Below are 25446 nucleotides of genomic sequence, written 5' to 3'. Positions count from 1 at the left end.
ACAGTTGGTAGCTCGATTTTTTCTAGTCGATATGTTGATGTAAAGTTATTCATAGTTCTTATTTTATTTGTCAGATAAAAGTTGTGTTAAAAAATAACAGGCAATTTGCTTCCAATTAGCCTCAATAGAGCTTTGCAGACTGCCAGATCAATTCACAGCCCAAGCTTCTATTCATTTTGTCATTTTATCAAAGCATCAAAGGTCTGCCATATGGGTAACTCCAACGAAAAACATCAATCGAAATATCTAGGGGAGAACAGGGCAAAATGATCTTACTTATCAATTCACTCATATAATCTTTTGTATGACATTTCTGAACGAATGTTACCATCCCTTCGGTTTTACTAAAATTTTACTATTTGCTTTCATCTTACCCGTAAGATTTTCGTTCAATCCGTTAAGACAAAACAAACAACCATGCGTTCACTATTGTTTTACATAAAATTGAGTTATTTTACATCTCCATTCGGGCGTTTTGCCCCAGGCACATATTTGAAGCGTATTGCAAATGCGTTAGAAAGCCATAGACGCCTTCTTGTTTTGAATATGAGATCATCGTGAAATGTAGCTGGTTTTGTAAATTTTGCATCTGCACGTTGAAATGGTTCGGTATTCTTGTTTTCATTCGTGCAATCGAAAATGCTTAAAGAGCGCATTTTGGACTGCTCACCCCATACTCCTATTTACTACATGATCAAGGTTGTTTCCAGAGCTACACTTCGTACCACCCCATGCACAAAGCACCTTTTGGTTACTTGGTAGTCTCGAAGCGCCAGTCGTCACCAGCTTTGTTCAAAACTTACCATATTTAAGTAGTATTAAAGGAGATCATGGTATTAAATGTCGCTTACTCATTTAAACATTATTAAAATGATTAGTTGAAACTATATAATTTCTTATCAACTAGCTTAATCACTTCGATGTTCATAATAAGACTCATTTATGCTGGTGCATTTTTACGACATCCCAAACTTAGCCTCAATGACTAGTGGCCTTGCCGTTCACTCGCCATAAAAGGAAATTGCCATTGCTCTTTTTTTTTACCAGCAAGCGTTCCCGCACACCACTCACCAGTTTGCCTTGTTGGCCGTAATTGCGAGTCTGCCGGTTGCAGAAACTTCTCGGTCAGCAGAAAGTCAACTAAAGTATGCTACTATGTGTGTGCTGGCAGCAGTTGCAAACGATGACCAAGTCGACGTAATCGTCGCCAATGAGCCAAGATCTCTTCCTAGCTTGGAAGTTTTCAACGTATAGGACATGACCGGCCGGGCCCGGAACACAACAGGAAGTCGAAACGAGCGATGCAAAAATAATGGAGAGCCAAACGGAGCGCATACGGAAGAAAAACCAACAACACGGCACTGCTCTAAACCGAAGCTAAGGCCAAAGTCGAAGAGAAATTGGGTGAAAGTTTTTAATGAAGCTTCGTGGCGAAACTTGGCATGGCAGCTACGTTCCTATGTCTACTGGTGTATGTCGTGGACTGCACACCATGGTGTATGACAGCAGCGATAAAGTCAATATACATCTACACAACTTGTTACATGATGAAAGTTTTATGTGGGCTCGCACGAGACGCTTTGTTATAGGATTTTTTCAAGAACTCTGTAATTTACAGCTATATTGTATAGTTGTTCATGAACACTTAAAATTTAGAAAGTTTTCAATAACGAGAATAAATTTATCTAAAATCTACAAGCTATACATTGGGATACCATGCAATCCAAAACCAATTTCCTATAAACATCGAAATAAGCTTTATCCACATTATATCATCAACGTACCGCATTGCCTCCGGCGAATATACTCTAATTAAAATTCTTCAACTTTTCGTTTTCCCCCATCCAGCTCAAATCTTTCCAATCAAGTCACGATTATTTCGCTCGGGCACAATACAAATATACGATCAACCAACCGGTACAAAACCTTAAAGATACTTGACCCGAAAATCGACTCGAAATAAAACCACCGAAAAGAGAGCGAAACTCGTTGTAATAAAAGAAAACGAGAAAATAAAAAAACATCTCTTTTCCGTAAGGAAAAATTAAAGAAACACGGTAGAAAAGCAAAACATCAGAACAGCAGAAAATATTTGGGCCTGTCTTGTACGCCCCCGAAGGGAATCGTGTCGTAAAATAAAATACACACACATTCGAGTGTATATCAATCCGGCTCCAACAGCGGGATGATGACTGCAATCTGCGGCGCAGCAAACTTGGAAATAAATTGAAACCAGTTTCTGCCTAATCCCAGGTTCGATCTTATTCAGGTTTCCCGCCCCGCGTCTCATTCCAGAATGTTTTCCCCGTTGCTTTGGTTTTCTCAAACATGTTGGTTATTCTATAAGGCTATCGAATTGGATTATTCGGTTCGAATAGGTTCCTAACTGTTCAGCTTTTGTGGGGGATAATTTGAAAGGCTAGATTGATTTTAGCAGAACTTAACTTTATTGAGTGCTACGTTTTATTTGTTGACCTGTCGTAAGACGAGTTACTATTCTATTTAATTCCACCATGTTGTAATATTTATATAGATGCGAATTTCGACCTTAACTGTGTTTCGTAGTGGTAAGGTAACGTCCTACTCGGGGTAGGGGGTGAAGGTGATATGGGTTTTATCGTGGATAATGTATTGTAATGAATTACATAAATAGGAATTGGTTGAATAAATGGAATTTATCACTTTAAAGTTCTATTTCGACCGAGTTTATGAGCTTTAATCAATACATTTTGTAATGCACGAGAAAGGTACCCTTTTTGACTGTGGTGATTTGTTAAAGTGCTGTATGTGAAAAAAACCCAGATTAATCCACCTAGCGTTGGTGGTGCCTTTCTCGCATTTAGTTAAGACACCAACCTTATATGGCGCTTCTATAGTTCGATGTACCATTTTCTTCATAACTTTTAAACGCAATGACCGATCGTTATAAAATTCAATAGTGATCTACAAGGCTTTGTCTCCTGTCGAATGAAACTTGTTGCGAGAAAATCGGTTAAGGATTACTATACGAAAAGTTGTCTAATGTTTTTTTTATAGCTTTTGTGCACACACATACACACACATACACACGGACAGACAGACATGTGCTCAGCTCGTCGAGCTGAGTCGATTGGTATATAATACTATGGGTCTCGGAGGCTTCTATAAAAAGTTCGTTTTCGGAGTGAAATGATAGCCTTTCGGTACAACTTAGTTGTACGAGAAAGGCAAAAAAACAACATTTACCATAATTATTCTGCTCATTTTTTTTAACCTATAATATTTGAAAACTGGTTTTCCGACAGTCAGTCGGCGATTCCGTACCTTTAAAATCCAGAAAACAGTAGGAAGAACTTCATCACACAAATACCGATTTCATGTAATGAACCTCTTTTGTTGTTGTCAAAGTTTTTTCGTTGAAGCCTCACGCACCCGTTTGTGCGTACCTACATAATACGAGCAAGAGAATTTTTAAACTTTTTCTTTACCAGCACCCACGTTCGAGCATTTTCTCTTCAGGACTTCCCCGGGAGCGCATAACAGTTATTGAATCAGGCTTTTCCTGTTTTTCTATTGCTCTTGCATTGTGGTAAGTTCGTGCATCATCCTCGCCATTGGCAACCAGAGCCGTCATTATCATCGAATAGAGTGGCATAGCAACCGGCATCGCACCCAGCCTGCCCAGTTCACTGCCGCGGCAGCAGTCGGTACCGTGGAGATCGGTTGAGTGGTGGATTTCCGACAAAAGAGCCGCTCCGACGCTGTTCGGGGTATGGGTTGCGTGTGTTGAATGGCTCTGGCTATGGGAACGGGTTCAGCCAACGGAACTGGTTGTGTACCTCCTCCTAACGTTTTGCTCGACCCCAACCCAATCTATGTAGGTTGTGTCGGTAGCTATAGAAAGCCGCAGCAGCTGACATAAGAGTGGCAGCAGATGGCGGACGGTGGCCCCCGGTCGGTTGCCAAGAGAACTATCTCGTAATTGTACCATCACAATCCATCATGTGGTGATGCTGCTTTCATTGAGTTGTTGGTTTTTGCAACGCCTCGTTATGTATTGTTAAGAATGGTGGGATTTGCTGTCATAATTAATATTCTAACGGGCCCGGGTAGTGGTGCACCTGTTTTATAACCCGCAAAAGGGGATATAAAAGGCGTGGATAAATTTGAAGAAGTGTGGGATTTTATATCGAATCAGAGCTCGAGTATTGGTTCCCGTCTATTAAGGCGAGTTCTCAACTTGAGATCATTGACCCACCGAAAATCGTAAATTTGCTTGGCATAATGACAACCACACATCACTTTCTGTATAATAACTACACCCAAAAGTCGCAGCTTCCCAGAATGAGCTCATCGCGCTCGGTGAACTTTCGCATGACAATCAACAATATAAACGGAGTCAATGGACTACCGAACGACAAAAGGGCAACGAAATGAACGGAATTTGTGTTTATTTTTAGTAACGTAGTTCTAACATAGATGTGAGTTCTAAGTTCAAGCACTTCCGAATCATGCCATCTGGATGAACGTCCCGCTTCAGATATTTTTACAACGCAATGCACTTACCCAGAGAGAACACTTGCTAATCGCAGGAATGTGTGGACAGAATCGGTTGATAATGGTGATGGACCGTCGCCTAAGAGTCATGCAACAAGGCATGTGATGAACAGATGATCTTATAACACATTGTTTGTGTCAGAAAATCATTAACCCATGTGGTTGTCATTTTATATTTTTAGCATTTTCACTAAGTATTGATTCAACTGAAGATTAAGAAGTTTGCAAACCGTTAGCATTAGTATTAGCATTGCCCAAGTTGCACAAAATCGTAGGTGGTACTAATCAAGACCATTGTTAATATTTAGCAAAGCGAACACTCCACCTGTTTTTGGATAGGTAATAATTTGAGATTAATTATTAACTCTTAGGCGAAGACATTGCTTGTTCCAACAGCTTTAAATAATCCCGGCCACGTCCTTGCTACTGGTGAGGATGGGAAAGGAAGGTTAGTTCAACATTTACTTGAGAGGGAGAGAGAGCTGCAGAGAACTATACGACCTCTCATAAATGTTACGGGAAAACAGGGATTGTATTAGTAGGGTAGGAATTCTGAAGTTAACATATACCAGGGGTACCAGGACCGACGTAAAGATGAATCAGATAAAATGCGTCTCCTTGTTGTTCGTTAGCGGTTTAATCGATGCACGGTAGGTATGAGATGTTGTCATGTCTTCCGAATCCGTACATGTTGGCATTGAATCACATCAGGCTGAGGAGCAATAATCTAGAAAGAGTCTTTACCTAATTGTAATATAAAAACAAATGCATCTAATAAAATAGGAAAATATTGAACTGAAGCAGTGGACATACTTTTATATGAGCCAAAAACAGTGCGAGTAAATGCCTTGGAACCGTTAAACCGTCACCAAAGAGAGAAAAACACTACTTGCTTTTAGTACTCTTTATACAGTTTATCATGATATCAGTTTATCAGGATAAACAATAATTAACCATAATTGAATCATTATATAAAGTTTATCGATACTCACTCATCCTCTGATTCTGAATCTGGTAAGTTGTATAGTTCTTTAAATTTATTTTCAAATGGTTCTTTATTTTCGGCCAACTCATACCATTCATCCACACTTATGTTCTCGAACCTCCAACAAACTGTCGGCGATGGAGTCCCACCACGTGAAAGCTGGCCAACCACGCCGACCATATTCAGCTGCAAGCTTGAGCAGATGATTATCTGGTTTTCGTACTATGTGTCCTCAATGCCTGAGCTGAAGAATACGAATCCATTATGTAATGGATCTTGGACCGTCATAGGCATTTGAAGAATTGTCTTCCCTACTCATTCCCTCTATTTGCTTTTGCTTTAGAAAGAGATTGCCGGGAACATTTTCAAGAACTGTTATTTATGTTCCGTAAACCATTTGTTGGGGCCACCACAGATTCGTATATAATGGTTCCTAGTTTTCCAGATGGTTTCTTTTCTCTAAGAAACTCTACACACTTAGTTTTTATTTCTGCAGCTCGGCAAAAATCCGCATAGCCATGCGCCAGCAAAATAAAAACTTAAATTTCGGCAAAAATGATGTTTGTTAGCTGATTTTCGCAAAATTATTTGCTGGTTTTCAGCAACTTTGACAGAAATGTAGGCAAAAACATGTTTGGTAGGGATCGGCTGTACGAATCTCGGTAAAAGTTAACCGTTTTGCTGAAATCCCGGTGAAAAAAAGTTAGTAAGATGACTTTCGATGCAGTAACTGCATCTTTGAAACGCTTCCTCGATGTCAAATGGCGATTTAACTTCTCCGTGATTAGAATACCTACATAGTATATGCAGGATGATGTCTTCAAAACGCGTCGGTGCTTTCCCAAGAGGTGTTCTCACCATTATTTGACTTTTTTCCATGTTCAGCAGGAGGTTCACTTCTCCCAGGTAACTTTCCAGCACATGTAGCAGTTTGTTTAGCTCTTGCAATGATCTTGCAATTATCAAGTTGTTGTCTGTTGAGTTTTAAAATCCGTCCAACTCATTTTCCACCATGATCAATACTTCTTGAATTAGTAGGTCAAACACGTAAGGTTAAAGAGTACCTCCCTGTTTCACTCCTTTTGATCTGAATTGAGGTGCTGTTTTCTGGCCGTTCCATAGGATCTGTTGTTCTTCCGAATTAAGACAATTGATAACTTGGTTGGCATGGAGATTGCGCCCCTTTTGCAAATCAGGGAGTGCCATTAAGCTTACATTATCAAATACCTTTACTAAATCGAAAGCCATCACAATAAGAGCATCTCCTGAGTTCCACTTTTCTTCAAGAACTCTAAGCGCTGTGAATATGTGATCCATTGTGGGACGCTGATCAAGAAAACCTGCTTAATGTGTTCCTATAGGCACAGACAAACAAACATAACACATTGAACATTTACTCATCAAATTCATCGTCGTTCAAACACTAACGACATCTGTTGTTTTCAATTGGTTGGGCAAATCACGAACCAGATGGCGATAGTGAGCAAACGTCAAACTAGAGCAAAAACGATGCGCACGCCACGAGTGATTGATTGGCCAACTAATGATTATTTGAAGTGACCAGCAAATCAATGAACGATGGAAATTTTACGAGTGTTATGCAAGGATGTTAACGATCATTTAGTAATCTGCGTTCGATCATTTAGTAGTTTGTCAATAACTCATTTAAGAGTCTAAGTCTCAAAATGTGTTGTATGGCGGACTTCTAGTCCGAAGGTTTTTCTACAACTCTGCCTAACATGTCGATGTTTGAATTTAACTTATAACGGAGCTATAGCGCTAGTAGCAGTAACTTATACTAAATGATAACAAAATTTCAATCATTTAGTATGAGTTACTGTTACTGTAGCTATAGCTCCGTTATTAGTAAAAATCATTCAACGAACTTAAGCAGAGTTGTAGATAAACCTTTGCACTAGAAGTCCGCCATACAACAAACTTTGAAATTTAGCCTCTAGAATGAGTTATTGACAAACTACTAAATGATCGAACGCAGATTACTAAATGATCGATAACATCCTTGGTGTTATGTCTGTTTTTCTGTGCTATAGGCATCGTGTTTTGTGTCAGGGTTCCCAGGAGCCAGCTCGCATAAATTTTATAACCTACACTAGCTAACACTATTTTTCGGAAATCTTGAACATTCCTTGGTTGCCTTTTTTAGGAATAGGAACGACGGGAGTTTTTATCCAGCCTTCTGGGATGCTGTTTTCAATCCACACTCGTTTAAGCAAATTTTCAAATTCTTCCAGAGTTCCTTCGTCTGCGTATTTCAGTAATTTGCCTTGGATTCAATCCGGTCCTGCCGCTTTTTCGTTCTTACAGCCCTTTAGAATTGTTTCTATATATGTAGTGTCTGGTACATATCCTTGATCACATTCTTGACTTGTATTTTCTATCATCTGTGGGAGAAGGTTAATGGATGAAGGTTCTAGAAAATGATTCAATAAGATGTCTATGTTCTCTAGCGTTTTTTTTTCTTGAAGTTTTCATGTGCTTGAATGTTCTGTTAATCCTTTCACCATGCTTGAAATGTTTTTATTCCGATCGTCTGGCACTATTTTTGTTAATGGAGTGAATTTGTTATACGTATTTTGAATCCTGTTTAAAACATGAATGGTTTAGCAAAGATGGTTTCAACGAAGTTTACTTCAAGAGGGCACTATTTTCTTTCAGCGAGGCGTTATACGTTTGGTCGGTTGGCTGTTCTTGGCACAAAGTAGACCTCTTGTGCCTTTTACCATTCCATGACGGATCTAGCATAGTGACAAGAGGCCAAAACAAAGCTGCAGAGTCATGGATTCTGATAAACGGTAGCAATCGCTTATTTAGACACTTTTCTTGGTACACGTCCTTGTTCATAGTGCTGGTAGAAACGAAGCTTTTAGATTTTCGACCACTGCTACATATGGCCTGCCAAAACAAACACTTCTTGGAAAATTTGGACACTTTTTTGTTCGGCGTTCTTTTGTATTGCGGTATAAAAAACCAGACCCGGAAGCTGTTTAAAGTCCTCTTGCACATATGTTTCGTCATCCATTATGACACATTTTTTTTTGGCAAAAACTGGCTGTAAAGCTCCTTAGAACATTTTTTTGGCAATGGTATTTTGCTTGTCGTCACGGTTGGGAACCTTTTTCACGTTGTACATTCTCTGCTTCACTTTTTGCATATATGATTATGATTTTCCAACTTTACGAGCCACATTTCGTACCGAAATTCGAAATTCGAGGAACGTTGTCAATAAGTCATTTTGTTAAATTAAAACTATTTTTTCACCGATACTGAACTTTTACTGACAGTTGAATGACAAGCAATGTATAATACGCGATGAAGCAAATTCCATCAAACTTGTCTAACCGGTCTGTTTATATCGTCATGGAAGTGTCCTCTCCGTAAAATGAACAGTCCTTAAGCCTAGTACGCTGCTCATACGGAATGAGTTTACGGAAAATTTGATAAAATTACCAAAGTAAATTTGAGTAAATTACCAAAGTAAATTTGACAGCTGATTCAGTATTCCCATGCGAGAAATGTCACTTTTCCGTACGGAATTCTGTTAGGAAAAGTGACAGCTCCATTTACTTGTCTTTACTTGTCAGCTCCGTACTACTCACGTGACCATTCCGTGTCCTATCTTTTAGGCAGTAGTTTTCAGCAGCGTACTAGGCTTTATGATATTCCGTGTATGGTAGAAAATCGAAAATTTGTTTTCAATAAAATGAAATATCTGCAGTTATCAGACGTCGCAACTCATTTCTGATTAGTGCGCATGATAGTACATCCATGCGTGCATGATGCGCACTACTAATGACATATTTCAAATTGTCGCGACTCGCGTCGCAGCGCGAGTGCTCAATCGCGCGGTCCGGTTTGGTGGCGGCCCGACAATAAGTGTTTTGTGGATGATCAATTTGGTGCAACGGCGAAACATTCTTTCGCCAGTACTGATCATTTGGCTGAAAAAGTTATTTGGGTGAACAGGCCATTTTGCCGAAAATGCCGTTTAGCCGAAATGGTCGTTTTACAGAAAGAGCCATTTGAACTAAAATGTCGTTTGACCGAACAGGGGTGGTATTGCGCATCTCGACTCGAAACGAGCAAACCAAACAGTCATACGAAAAAGCTGTCGAAAGGAGATGCGCAAAGAGGCCCCAGGTTATATGACCGAAAATATCTGGGAAGTGAGAAGTAACAAATGAGAGGTGAGACGTTTTATTTTTAATTTCATACTTCTTTTTACTTTGATACTACTACCCCATCTTACTTCTCACTTCTCATACTGAGTAGTGAGAATAGGAGAAAGTGTGAAGTAATAACTTAGAAGTGAAAAGGAGATGTGAGAAGTAGGAAGTGAGAAATGTGAAGTGAAGAATGAGGAATGGAAAGTGGGAAGTGAGACGTTCTTATTTTAAATTTCTCACTTTACAAAATGAAAAGTAAGCAATGAGGAGGGAGGCGTCGCGACGTCGTCATGTTCACTTCTTTTTTTGGCCCCGTCTATTACACTCAGCTCTTCGCATGAGTCCTTCTAGCGCAATATTGTAAGTAGACACGAAAGTCCATCACCTTGCTTTAGTCCCCGGTTGAATTCGAATGAAATCGATAAACATATTGTTCGTTAGGACCTGATATTCCTTTTTTTTAGTATTTGCCGTACAGTAAAAATCTAGTCCGTTGTCGAGTGGTCGTCAACGAAGCCGGCTTGATGACTTCTCACGGACTCATCCATTTTTTGGTGACAGACGACGGGAGATGATCTGGGATATTAGTTTGTAGGTGGCATTTGGCATGAATTTCGCTTAAAAGGTCTCACACTTCAGCTTGTCGTTTTTCTAGTAGATGAGGCTTCTCACTTTCCGTTTCTGGTTTCTCACTGTTGGTTTCACAATTATCATCAATCACTTCACACATTCACTATTCAGCCAAACGAAATCTCGACATGACTCTTTCGACGAAAGACTTTCTGCTCAACTACTATTTCGGCCAAATATCCTATCCGACCAAACGACTTTTTCCATCAGTTAGGCCTTATATTTATTTCAGAAGAGGGCTTGGTAGTCATATGGCTACTGCTTCTGCCTCATACGCAGGAGGTCGTGGGTTCAATCCCAGGTCCGTTCCATTCTCCTACTCTATATCTTTCTCTTTATTTCTCATGTTCTAGCAATCGCTAGAACTGGAAATGGACTTCCATACCGTTTCCATTACTATTCCTATACCTTCAACTTGAGTATTCTATCAGTAATCTGATAGAATTGGAAATGAACTATAGAGCTCGTTTCCTACATCCAATTAGGAATTCCATCAGTTACCTTCTCCTATCTATCACATTGGCAGCTCGTTAACCAAGACGGACCTCTGCCTCTCCAACCTAACCCAGAAATTCCAACAAATTCCGCATGAACTCGTGGCAAGTGCAGAGGTATATTCGGCTTGCAGTGGGCGAGTGATTGCATCATCATTTCCTCCCCTTCCCTACATTGACTTGCATTCTGACGTGGCAGGCGCCAGTATGACCTAACAAATGAGATCACCAGTACTTGTACATTGAAGATGTGTGCTAGTCCCAAGCAAACATTTGTTGGTTCCCTGTGCAAGAACAGCTGATCTGGTCATAATGGAGTAGCAACTACGAGCAGTCAATCAAGCTCAAGCTCAGTTAGGCCTTATATTTATTTCAGCTAAATAATTGTTTCGGCCAGATAGGTTTCAACCTGATGGTTTGTTTCGCCAAACAACTTTCAGCCTTATGGCTTTTGGCCAAACGACTCTTCCCTTGAAAATATTCATTGTTCAAAAAAGTGATGAATGATGAAATTGTTAACTTATGGAGGCAATCCATGCTCTTAAGGAACAACGCACAACTTGTCTGTTTTTCTTATGTGCATAGAGAGGCGTTGTACATTATAGGAAATTAGTATTGCAATTGCATTTTACCTGGAAAAATCTCAATATAGTTTTTAAAATATGTAATTTTTATTTAATTTAATTAAAAAGTCTGCATAGTTTCGAGCTTAGTTTTGTTCCATCCACAGTCAAACCTTCATTAGTTAATGTTCTATGACTCGATATTGACTAGTGGAAGCAAATTATACCTTATCCAATTATCCAATCTACAAGCATTCTAAGTGGTTGAAACAGTGACTCATTCTCACCCCCATTTGACCCATTGTCACCCTCGACGACGGTTCTTTTAATATCGCCTCATAGAGGCTTTGTCGACATTTGGTTGACAATAAATTTTCAGTTAACTAATAACAATAATAACAATAGGCGGTTAACCGGATGTGATCTCTTGGTTTCTGTATAGTAGTCCCAGAAGGACTACTAGGAATGCAGAACATCGTTTTCACTGAAGCGAATATTTGTGATGCTATCACCAAACTGAAAACATCTTGCCAACCAGGACCAGATGGTATACCACCCATTGTTTTCAAAAAATGTGCCTTGGCACTCTGCGCTCCTCTATCTGCTATTTGCAATCAATCTATGGCACAATCAGTATTCCCAGATACATGGAAGAAATCCATCCTTATCCCAGTTTTCAAAAAAGGCAACCGTGGCAATGTGAACAACTATCGCGGTATCACATCTTTATGTGCAGGATCAAAGTTACTTGAAATTCTGGTTCACAAAATACTGTTTCATGAAGTAAGGAATTATATTTCAAATGATCAACATGGCTTCTTTGCTGGTCGATCAACAGTCACTAACCTCACAGAATTTACATCGTTCTGCTTACGTAATATGGAATACGGGTGTCAAGTAGACACTATATACACTGATCTGAAAGCTGCATTCGATCGTGTTGACCACAACCTTCTCCTTGCGAAGATACAGCGGATGGGTGCTGCGCCAAAATTTGTCAACTGGTTAAAATCATACCTAATTAATCGACGTCTGTCTGTGAAGATTGGTGGAGCTCAGTCCAATTTCTTCTCGAATTTTTCCGGTGTTCCTCAGGGCAGCAACCTAGGCCCTTTGCTGTTTTCCTTGTTCATCAATGATGTTTGCGCTGTTCTCCCTAGAGGCTGCCGACTTCTGTATGCAGATGATCTTAAAATATATATCGTTATTAAGTCCCTCGAAGACTGTTTGAAACTCCAGAAACTTGTTGATGCCTTCGCAGAATGGTGTGGAATCAACGAGATGTTAATCAGTACTAAAAAATGCTCGGTTATATCTTTCACCCGTAAAAAGAACCCAATCAATTGGAACTATGATATTGAAGGTGAAATAGTCGCGAGAGAATCAGTAGTTAAGGATCTTGGCGTTCAACTAGACACAAAACTGTCTTTTCGAGAGCATTACTCGTATGTTATTGCGAAAGCTAATCGAAATCTGGGATTTATCTTCAGAATATCAAATGAATTCAAGGATCCGTACTGCTTGCGAGCATTGTATTTCTCGCTAGTGCAGTCGGTACTTGAATATGCTGCTGTCGTGTGGAGCCCTTATTCTGAAAGCTGGACTTCGAGAATAGAAGCCGTCCAATCTCGTTTTGTTCGTTATGCGTTGAGGTATCTTCCTTGGCGTGACCCTTTCAACTTACCATCATACCGGAGTCGCTGCCGTTTGCTTGCAATGGACACATTAACTAGGAGACGTCAGGTGGAAAGAGTTCTGTTTATACAAAAAGTGATAACCGGATATATTGATTCATCCAATTTGCTAGCTCAAATCAACATAAATGCTATTCCTCGTAACTTAAGACAAACGAACTTTTTAAGATTGGACTATAGACGCACTGGCTATGGTCAGAACGAGCCAATACGTATAATGTGTTGTATGTTTAATAGTGTTTACAGTTTATTTGATTTTTCTATAAGCACAAGTAATTTCAGACTACGATTGTTGCAATCTAATGCATTTGCCTAGCTTAAGTTTTATTCATGTAGACAATGATGTCAGATGAATGTACCAATAAATAAATAAATAAATAAATTACAAGATGAGTAAGGTCTACTAACTTTTGACGTTGGACAACGTTTTACCGGAAGGTACTGGGTGTCAAATCAGAATCTAAAATTCGTCTAGCTTTTAAGTTTCATTTATCACAGGGACCAGATTGAAATCATATAAGATTTGGAACGTTAATAGCGCACTCATCTTTCGATGGATTTTGTAGATTTGCATATCAATCGACTCGAAAACAGCAATTTGTCAATTTCTTTGAAATATTAGACAGTTTCCAATGAACTATTAAAAATTTCAATTTTTATCATACCCAGTAAAATTTTCATAATCAACCTATCCCGTTCATGCATACCCAACACGGACATCAGATCGATATAAGTTACGGGTCTTTTGGTCCACGGCAAGATTTACTTTGTGTATAAAAGAAGCAGTGCCTGCCGCGTGTGAGTCATTCACTACACGTGCGTCGAACCGAACGGACTAAACTGGTCCGGACCGATAAGGAACGAAGCAAGGCAAAGCATGAACGCAGGCGGCGGCAAGGCAGCGTGAAGAAATCGAGTACGAAGAGGCGGTAGCGGAGGCGGCGGCAGCAAGGCCAGAAGAACATCATCAAGTTCGACATCAGCCGAAGCGAAAAGCTTCCCGTCTGACGCACAACAACACAAGCTCAGCGATCACTAGCCTAAAGATTCAGACCGGCGTCCGCCTCCTGTTGCCAAACAAGCTGGTCAAGAACGCCGTCTGAGGGAATCGAAGTCGTTACCAAGTACATCTGTTCCAGCTGAACACAAACGACGGCTCTATTCAGGGCCACAGCCAAACTCGCAGAAGGAAGAGTTTACTTACATGCAGAGATGATGGGTGGACTTTATAGTAATTTGAGTGATAATGACTTGTGACACCAAATTCGGCGGAGGGGTTTTAGTAATATGTCGTTCAAATGAAATTCCCATATAGCAATCTCTACTGATTCTGCTTTTAGTTTTGTTGCTCTTAGTGTTTGGGAAGGCTTATCATACAAATTTTCATCAAAGTGCAAATCATATTCGCTTGGCGACGTCAGAAATTTTCTGTCGGTACCAGAATCGTGAACGCGAGGAAGACAGCAGTAAAGAATCTGAAAAAAAAATGGCTCTCGCGTTCGTGAAAGCGGCATTTTTCTTCTTCAATGAAGCAAGATTATAAACTTGCTTCATTGAAGAAGGAAAATGCCCGTTCAATTTTGAGTAAGCGTGCAAATGGTATGCTGGGACCGCTCTCCACTCATTGCGACATCTTGAACGAAATAGCTCACGTGCGCGAAGAAACAGCTTTCTTGTAATCAAAGAAGTGAGCCCTACAGCCCCGCCCCTTTGGTGGATACTATGGTTGCAAATAATATTTGCACCCATGTCGATTAACAAAGAGGCGGGACTCATGGGCCTTCTTTATTGATTACAAGAAAGCTGCTTACCCGCGCGTGCGACTGATTTCATTCGAGATGTCGCGGAGAGCGGTCCCGGCATCGGCATCGGCAAAGTTGTTGAAGGAATTTTTATTCCCACCGACCGACGGCCTCCAACATTTAAGTAAAGACTTCGGATATGTGTTAATGGTGTTAGTTTGCGTGGGAGTGCTCTCAGAATAGCCAAATCGACGTTTGAATCTTCGTTTACATTAGCAGATAAGTCGTTTTGAAAATTTGATATTGAATTATCGCATTTACTATATATGGTGTGATGATTTAGATATAAATAAGTCTATGCGAAAATATTAAGTGAATAAAAGACTATCTATGTAAACAATAAGGAATGCTTTGCGTGGAATATCAACAAGCCCCCTATGGACAAAAAGTGTCACGACTTTCGACTAAAAGTCCATACGAGCAAAATGATTCATCTTCAATGTTATGCTTTGTTTGATCAAACGTCATTCGACTGTAAGTCATTCGAGATTCGACGAAATGTATCGAAGCCCGTTTACCGGTACTAGTGAAACTGAACAAGCAGAATTGTCATTCCTGTTCAGACAGTCAAATGGATACAAATTAGAATGAGCAGGTTTATCTTATTTCTTTTGCTATGAAACATTCAAGATCTATTGGGGCTGAACTTGTATTGGCCTTCTCGTTTTATTACTCTGCTGTATTTCAAACATTTATGAGGTATAAAAATTGTAGATTTCTAGAGAAGTACATTGAAACCACCTGGTTGAAATTCAAGATTAACATTGGCTTGGAACAGAGTTGAAGGGTCGGGGTTCAAGAAGATCTTTCTTTATTTATAAAAAAATATTGATCAATAGATGTACAACTCGATTGCGATCTTTCCCGAGCGACTTGTTACGTGACATCGGCATAATTGGATTCTATCACGCAAATCTCGGTGAAACACGATGAACATGTTAACCGCGAGGGTGACCAGTTGGTGGTGTCTGACGAACAACGGCACCACGGCGGTGGTTTAGGACGTGTGTCATTTGTTTGCGTCTATTTTTGTGTGAAGCCATCCATCAGAAGCTTTGTCTCGAGCAGATGTGTGCTTGACGTGTGCTGAAGATCATTTGACCATATACAAAGTGGATACGCACCGCTCTATGCTGCGTGGGAGTTTCAAGCGTTGTCATTTCAAAATCACGGTGCGGAGGTGGGGACTTTCACGTGTACGGAGTTGGATTGCGTATGTTTTGCGAACGTTGGTAGCATGACGATAGATATAACCTCTAGCTTTGATGACACCTACCAAAATTCTTTCAGGGCATGTATGGTTTTTTTTTGTCAAATGTCGAGAACGAGCTCGTGTAATTCCTCTTAATCTTTGATGATTCTTGATGATTAACGTTAATAAAATATAACACAAATATAGCCTTTTGTATTTTCATTATTATTTTAAAAAAATTGCATAGTCAACGATTCTAATATTGCTCCCATCATTTCTCTAACTAATTTCAGGATAGCATACAATCGCATACAATCAAAACATAACAGCTCACAAATGTGGCTAGAGGTCGAAGGCGTACAAATTTATCTCACCAAAAACACCACCAGCTAGGGCATCGTCAACACAAACCAAGTTACGGTAAGTTAGCGCACAATATCATTTTTTCGTCATGCTTTCTGATGTTTTTTATGAAGGAAATAAATTAAAAAGTAAAGAGTCATTTTTTGCAACAATCAGGTTGCTGCTTGGGTTTCTGATTGATTCTTAATTATGTCACTTAGTCATCTGCTATCTATCGAATGACATATGCAATCAAACCAACCACCAGCTGGAAGCGATAGATTAACGAGAAAGCAACAAGATTATCACAATCGCCACGCGACGGCGCCAACGAGAAACAAGACGCTAATTGAAATCCATTCCGAGAAATGGGGACGGCGCTCGTTCACTCACTTACCCATCCGAGTAACGATTTGCTAAAGCTTTGCCATTAATTTCCATTATCCACCGGCTGCTGTCAGGTCGTCACGGGGCTTAAGATTTCGTAGTGACAAAATGCTGCGTAGGTCCTTTCCCGGAAAATGATTCCAGCTGGAACACCACGCAGACAGTAGACCGCACACCGGCGACCGGCACTGACTGGTCGCCGGCGGTGGTGATTCATTGATCATTACTTTCCCAGAAATGCGGTCCCAATTCGATTGAAGCAGGTCTTGATGTGCTATGGGCACAAATGGGTTTGGTTTGGGTTCCGGGAATTTGCACTTTCTTGTAAAGGGATTTTATTTTAATGTAATGTAGGAGGTTTCCACAGAAATGGGTATTCAAACATTCATTGAAGAATGAATCAAATGAAATAATTCGAAGAATTCTAAAATAAACTGAAATGAATACACAAACTACATTTCACGACTAGCTGAATATAAAAACAAACCAGCACATCATTTTCGCTAATGCTTATAAATATTGAACGCACGTACCGGTGCTGTCCTAGAATATTTCACATCGTCAACCTTCAATAAAAACCTTCCCAATTCAACGCACGTCGTCATTGTCTACGCTCCACGTCCAACACATTGCCATTTGGTGCCACATGCCTGGGAATTGGGTTTGCCTCCTAGTTTGCCCACCACCTACCAACTTACACATGCTTTCCTCAATTTTCCAACGACGACGTGCGGAAATGTTGTTTTTGTTATGAACATTTTCGCTTTTGCCGCATCATGGCATCGAATAGAGCGCACTGCGTGGCATCTCCTTTATCCTATGAGCATGTCTAATGTGAGCTGGTTATTAATTTTCGATTGCCATACTGCCCCAAGTTCATTCAATCCAGATGGTGGTGGAACAATATTGCTGTAAATTTTGAATAGATTCGAAAATATCAAGACAAGTGTACACTATGTTTGAGTGTTTAGGATATAGATTGATGTAAATTCTAACAGAGGCATATGACGTTTCATTCAGAACATGGGAACCCCGTGAAAAGCAGGCAAATTTCCCATTGAAAATCATATCAATATCATGTGCCATTAGTTTGTTTTTATCCATAGCATATATTGTTATTCTGCCCGGGATTAGTTCAAATCTTCTATCTTCTTTATATACATAAAAATGAATTTCTGTCTGTCTGAACCTTATAGACTCCGAAACTACTGAACCGATCGGCGTGAAAATTTGTATGCAGAGGTTTTTGGGGCCGGGGAAGGTTTTTAAGATGGTTCGAGACCTCTCCCTGCTTTGGAAAGGGTGGCTCCCATACTAATGAAACAGGTATTTCTGCATAACTCGAGAACTAAGCAGATAATAAATCAATTTTAGGCGAAACGAAGTTCGTCGGGTCTGCTAGTATACAATATTTTGTAATACACCCGATTCTTTTTTTACACGGATTATTTTCACACGGATTTTTTTTACACGGCTTTTTTTACACGGATTCTTGAAATAACACGGATTTTTTTTGCACGGTTTCTCGAAATAGCACGGATTTTTTACACGGATTCTCGAAATAACACGGATTTTTTTACACGGATTTATTTTTACACGGAACGCATCCCCAGATTAACAAAGACCCGGTTACTTTTTTAACCGGATATTTTTGCACGGCTTTTTTACACGGTTTCTCGAAATAGCACGGATTATTTTTACACGGTTTCTCGATTTACACTCTTTACTTTTTATTTTACACGGATTTTTTTCACACGGCACGCATCCCCCGTGTAAAAAAAGAATCGGGTGTATGCAATATGAACTGAAAACTAGAAATACTACAATAAGAGATCGGCGAAGACGCCATCTTGTTTCCATCCGAACCTTCAAAAGCGGTTCTAATTCGACTTGTTCACTTTTTGCATCCATAAGAAACAAGCAAAAAGTTCAAGTGATTCATTGCCAGTATTATTTTCACGATTTCATGCATTTTCATACGTTGCCATTTCGATAGTTTTTCACTCCGCCGGTCTCTGGTTATAGGGTGGCTACTGAAAACGAATGTTGCAAATATACTGCGGCCCGCTTCAATGGCTCGAAATTTCTATAAGGCCCTTGATAGTAACCATGCTGTGGACCACTGATCTATTTGCTCCTTTTAGAAATGCCATATGCTCTTAGTGATTATTTGAATCAGTTTGGATATAAATTGAATGCATGTTCCATTCCAGGTCATCAAATAAATCAAATAGAATCTGATTTATTGTTTAATGCATATGCCATTTAGTTCTATGGATTACAAAGGGCATGAACCACATTTGGAAAGATCTAATAACTGTAGTATAACAAGTTTAGTATTTTCCATTTAATTCCACCACGTTTTGTTATCTTTACAGATACGTATATCGACCTCAACCGACAAGTCGAGTCAAGTACGAGACACTGAAGACGGCCTCGCAGTCGAGGTCGAAATACGTATCTGCAAAGATAACAAAACATAGTGGAATTAAATGGAAATTACTAAACTCGTCTTATACAGTTGAAGACATTCAACTAAAAAAGCTTGCATATTTTTTCTGAAGATCTAATAACCATTACATACGCCTTATTATATTAGATGGATTGTAAAGAACATGGACCAAAAAAGGAGATGACAGCCTTTTGAGTACGCGTGGAGACTAAAACTATTAGACTCTTAAAAATTGGTGCATGTCGTATTTCGGTGGAGAGGGAGGGTGGGGTGTTTACAGTAAATTTTTTTTTCTATGCCAAATGTCTTAAAAATGCATGAAACTCGATTTTTTTTTTGATTTTTAAGGACTTTAAACAAAATTCGATTTCGAAAATATTTCTAAATTTCAAAAAGTAGTTTTTTTTAGACATTTGGCATGAAAAAAATTGAATTTCGAAAAAAAATTCCAAGTCCCAAAAAGTCATTTTTTTCAAAAACTTTTTTATCGAAATTACACCAGATCTCAACGTTACATGCATTTCTACGGCATTTAGGATAAAACAAATCGATTTCGAAATTTTATGTTTAAAGGTATATTTTGGTACACCACAAACAAAAGGCAAGGTCAAAACGATTGAAAGCACATCCAGATTATTGTTTTTTGACCATGTAAAGACAGATAAATCAACCCAAAATTAAAGTTCAAAATACTTAATGAAGAGATCGCAAAAAAAATCAAGATGTGTAACTTTTTTCTTCTTTCCCATGATTGCTGCCAAAAATAGAGCAATACCTAACCGGGGTTGCTCAGCATAATAATCCAAATGGAAGTAAGTTCATATATTCGCAATTTAAAGTTGAATGAATTGAACTTGGGGCTAACTGAACTCAGCTTTGGGTAAATTGCTTGCACGAGGCTAAAAGCAAAGAACAGAAGTACGGTTTTAAGTGAAACCAATTCATTTTTTGGTTTCCATGCATATAAATAGAGGGACAGTCTATATTACTGCTTCAGACTGCTTGGCAATTCACGACGACCAGTCCGAGGCCATTTTTACTTGCAACAAGCTCCGCCTACTACCATTATCAATTGGATAATGGATCCATAAACTTTTTAGGTTATAGGAAAAACATATTGAAACAATCCCATCAACTTCATCCAATTTCAGATAAATGACCTGATGAAGCGAAAATCACTCCTAGCGTTTACGAAACAAATCACTTCACTATTCCAGAACAATTCTCGCTTAACTTTTCAAAAAGGTCTAAGTAACTTTTTTTTCACGAATTAATTTGAATAATGCAATCAACAGACCAATGATATGAAAGTTTTTGATTGCAGCACTCTAATTCGCGACAGATTTGCGATTTGGGCGTAACTTATTTTGTGAACAAACATTGTTGTGTAGATTTCATACAATGTAAGCGTTTTTATCCAAAACAAATTCCCTTACAAAGTTAAAAGACTGCACACCATATTTGAAGTTAGCAATCAGCAATCTATGTTTTTCTTCATTTGATAACAAAACACTGAAGAAGCTTTCAAGTAGAAAACGAAATACGTATCTGTTGATACGAAGTGAATACACATAGATGAAGTAAATGAACTAGTGATGTCTTTTAACTTTGTAACAATTTTAATTAATCAAATTCCCTTATCTGAAAGAGGAAAGCTTAATCTCTCGGGTACATACCGCGGTTTTCTCATCAAATGATTATTTTAGTAGGAAATCACTTTTCTATGTTTGTTTACAAAAATAGTTGCGGCAAAATCGGCCCCGAATAAATTCATGAAAAAATGTTACTTAGGTCCTTTTGAAAAGTCCAGCGAGAATTCATTACTGATCCTTATTTTTATAACATAAACTCATAGATTCCCCCGAAAAGACCGTACACAAACGATTTCGCGCACTAAGTGAAGAATTACACTTTAGTAAAAGTCAGAACGAACACATTAGATCACTTAAACTCTTGACTTTTCTGGTATGATAATTGGTTACATCAGCCGAATTTAATTTCCAAATTTGAGGGAACAAACAAAAACGTGACACCAAATACAAAAATAAACATTCGCGCACATGGCTTGCTGAGATTTTCGTGATCAAAGACTGGCACATCATTGTACAGTATAACGCATTAAGCGAATGAACGTCTGAGATGTGCGCCGGAGGGATCCCCAAACAAAGCCAAACTGAAATTACTCTGACGTGCACGGTTAGAAAAAAGTACCTAATTTTAGGTACTTTTTTCTCTTGCATCTCCCTCCCTCTTTCATTTATTGTAATAAAATGAAGAGTAAAACCACTTAACAAGAGCAGTAAAGTGTGGGAGCCCAACGTTAAGTAATCTCATGTTTACAAAAGTTGAGTGAAATTTACCTAACTTTTGTTTTTTTCCTTGTCCGGTATTTTTATCACTACGATCATTTTTTTTGATCTATTGTAATATATTTCCCTTTTTTTCTAACTATGTTATTATGGCGTATCGCTATTGGGAGTGATTGCCATTGTTTGACTAACAGCTTCTACCCAACACGGGTCAGCTTTTCGAATGAAATGCACCACCGAATTGAGATTTGTTCTACCAAGCTCAAGTGGTTCTATAAGCCCCTTGGTGAAGAACTTTTGTCTAGTTCAAAAAATTGCCGAACAACGGCATAACAGATGCTCCAAATCTTCTTTTTCTATGTCACAGAAGCGACATAGATCATTTTGAAGTTTCCCTATAAGCTTCAAATGATATCGACCTGTAATGAGACCCGTATAAGTGCTTAGGTCTTTTTTAGATAATTCTAAGATGGTGCGAGTCATGGAAACATTTGGAGTGATAAAGCGTTGCCTGGCATTAGTTGCGTTCCTGAAATTGGTTTCTATTTTCATAGATTCCCATACTTTTAGCTCCATACGAAGAGAAGAAGTTGGTAAACTGCAAAAAGGTTCCGGTCCTGTAAACCGACTTGATGATCCTAGTCTCGCCAGCATATCGGCTTTTTCGTTACCATCTATTCCACAGTGTCGTGGAACCCAATATAGATTGACTTGGTTGCGACAAGGCAATTTTTGGAGGGACTGAATGCATTCCCAAACTTGTTTTGAAGTGCATGTTGCCGACTTGAGAGCATTCAAAGCTACTTGGCTGTCGGACATTATGCATATAGGGTTACTGCTCCTGGACTTCATCTCATAGCTCCGATATTGGTCTCACAAAAAAACAAAGCAATGAAAAGGTATATGGTTAGTTTATTATTTATGTGATTTTTTTCAACAGTGAGCACGAATGTTAGCAAAAAAAGCAATGCAATTGGTGCCGTATTTCTTTGTTTCGCGATGAGATTAATATATGTTCAGTGAGATGGAAAACGAAACATTTCCCCTATTTAAGTGTCTGTAGTTCCTACGCAAACCTATTACAGAACACTCTAGAATTGCGTGATCTTCCGCTTGGAATACGGATGGCCAACTGCCCATGGGAATCGATATGTCTATCCCAGGGCCAGTAACTCCTGCTCCCACTTGATTGTTCAATTTTGAACCGTCAGTATAAAACGTAATTGATCATGAACGAAGTGTTGGTCCGCCATGCAACCATGTATTGCACCCAGGATCAATTACTTTGAGCAATCTATTGAAATTGTACTTTTTCTCCATCCAGTCTTCATTGTTTATTACTAGGGAGTTGACCCTTAAGGTCACCTCCTAAGAGGTTTTGTGCTCATTGCACCTGTAATTGAGATAGTCGCTAATCGTTGAAGTTTTTCGAGCTTCATCTGAGCATTCTTCTCTTTCATCTTTGGCCACCAGGCCAACGAACCATAGGTAATTCATAGGTTTTACTATAGCTGAATATATCCAATGGATCGTTTACTAATCCATAGAGCATTTGTCGCTTTATTAATGGCGTGTTCTAAATGCATGTTCCAGTTAAGTTTACTCACAAGAACTACGCCAAGAAATTTGACTGTGTTCGATAGTTCCAATCGTGTACCTTTCAATATCATGTTGTTTAGTGAGAATTTCCTCCTACGCGTGAACGGCACAATAGTGGTTTTGGAAGGATTTACACTCAATCCTTCTCTATCACACCACGTGGAGGTATAGTTTAAAGCAGTTTGCATTCTGTTGGCATGTCTGTTCCAAGGTATGCTGATATTTCTCTTTTTGTTAACATTTCTTTAATCCAATCTACAATGCATTTATCGAAGCCACGATTTGACATTGCCTTTTTATGGAATTATGAGAAGTGTTGTCAAAAGCTCCCTCTATATCTAAGAAAGCAGCAAGTAGTAGAACGGAGGACAAGCTTATCGGCCTAAAGGATTTTGGTGAGGTTTTATCCTGACTTTTGGTTTCTATTTAAAATTAAATACATTCAATTTAATATTAAGTGAATTTTACTTAATTTCAAGAAAATATTATTTAATTTTGTGCTCGCACACTAAACCCACGATTTGAGTATCCAATATTAGGTACTTTTTTCTAACCGTGTGTAATGCTGCGGCAACTGAGAATGCTGCTGGAAAAATCGTCGAAAAGATGTGTTTACTCATGGCTGTTGTTGTGATTGAACTTCCAAAACGTGCTTGCTCAGGGATACAATTGCTCGACCTGCGAGTCTTCACGAAAGACCAGAAAACAGACGGATCGGTTCTGAGTTTTGCTTCTGATCGGTTGATATAGGCACGGAATACAGAAGCTTGTTAATCGCTACAGTGATTCTTTATCTCTAGAGGACTTTCTTTGTAATCAAGTGACTTGCTTCGAGCGACCTGTGTTGAAGCACCCGTTCTTTCTTGATACATTAAAACACAGCACGACATAAAACTTGTAAAAAAATGCGGCTTCATCCGTTGATCTATTTCTGAGCAAGTCGATCGATGAAAATACTAGACTTGATGTTGCAAAGTTGCACCGCAGAATGTTAAAATCGACATTTTCGAAGGAAGGATGGACAATAGCATTGTTTATTTAATACGAAGCACAAGCGGTTTATGGTGTTAAACTTCTAGCTGTGAAATATTAAACGGTGGCTCGAAAACATCTACATCTCATGTGTGTATTTCTGAATGAGCGTACGAATTAGTCAATTTTTATATATTTTATATATTTTACCTTGACAGGTTAATTTTTTTCTTAATTGTTCCGCTTTGCGTAAGTTTCTTATTTAAGCAAATTTTTGAGGACATGTTTTATACTTCATACTAACACTGGAAACCTTTCACATTCACTCAACAAGTAATGGTCAAACAATGAATGCACGTGTTTGGTTGTTAGTTTGGGTTCTTCGTAACTTTAATTTTTTTAATCATTTATATAACAAGTTACATGTAAACGGATTGCTGTTGTACCATGCGTTTCCACCTGATAGTTTTTTCGAAATGTAGTATTTTTTTAAATCCCTGTTTGCACTGCCCTTTGTCAGGCGGAAAAAACTTTCATGGGTAGATAAACATTAACGATAGCTGAAATCACTTGATGTCATATAAAATAAGCAAATTTTATTTTCAGACCAACAACAAGTTTTTCCCAATCCTTCAATACATATTCACATGGCTCGTCAATATTACAACAAACTTGTTGGGAATGTGATTAATCCAGCGGAATTCGGTTTAATTGTGAATATGTACTCCTAAGGCATTTCCGTTGTTACAGTTGTATGGGAAAAAAAATCTTAGGACTCAGATTACCATCTAAAATCTGATGAGTGAAGAAAAACTAAATAGATATTTTAAACATGGATTTTAAATATCATAAAAAAATGGCAGATGATTTGTCAATTTGGTAATAATTGATATCATCTGACAATATTCAGGCTTAAACTTCTATGCGTGAGAAGCTGCTAAAACTTAATCACTAATAATTGTGTAATGACGAAAGGTAAGACATCTACAGTGGATTGTCTCAAAAGTACAAGCTTTCCTTGAAACAAATATTTGGTAATTAGATACATTGAAAAGCGCTCATTATTGCCCCTATGGAGGTTCTATGTTCTTCTTTTAAGATTCCAGATTTCCCATTTGGAATCATTTTGAGTAATAGGAGACCACTGAGACCAGACTGTTAGCGACTGAACTTTGCATTTCTCCTAATGAGATTAAATAATGTGTGGATCATGTGACAACCATAAATCACATCTTTCGCCTGATCCCATCTACATAACATCACCTGTCACTGATAACCGCACACATGTCGTAAACTTCAATATGA

At 38.8% G+C, this 25446-nt stretch overlaps 1 protein-coding gene across 1 annotated transcript in view; it reads left to right on the top strand.

The window, feature by feature from the left end:
- The window catches only part of LOC134208777 (uncharacterized), a 139383-nt gene that overhangs the window by 59504 nt on the left and 54433 nt on the right, over nt 1-25446 (top strand). The window contains exon 2 of the mRNA XM_062684708.1: nt 16374-16500. The gene's annotated coding sequence lies outside the window, so the exon portion shown is untranslated. The remainder of the gene's footprint in view (nt 1-16373; nt 16501-25446) is intronic.

This window comes from Armigeres subalbatus, chromosome 2 (assembly GCF_024139115.2).
Source record: "Armigeres subalbatus isolate Guangzhou_Male chromosome 2, GZ_Asu_2, whole genome shotgun sequence".
Classification (NCBI taxonomy): Eukaryota; Metazoa; Arthropoda; class Insecta; order Diptera; family Culicidae; genus Armigeres; species Armigeres subalbatus.
The sequence above is the reverse complement of the archived record's forward strand: the minus strand, read 5'-3'. Positions and strand labels throughout refer to the sequence as shown.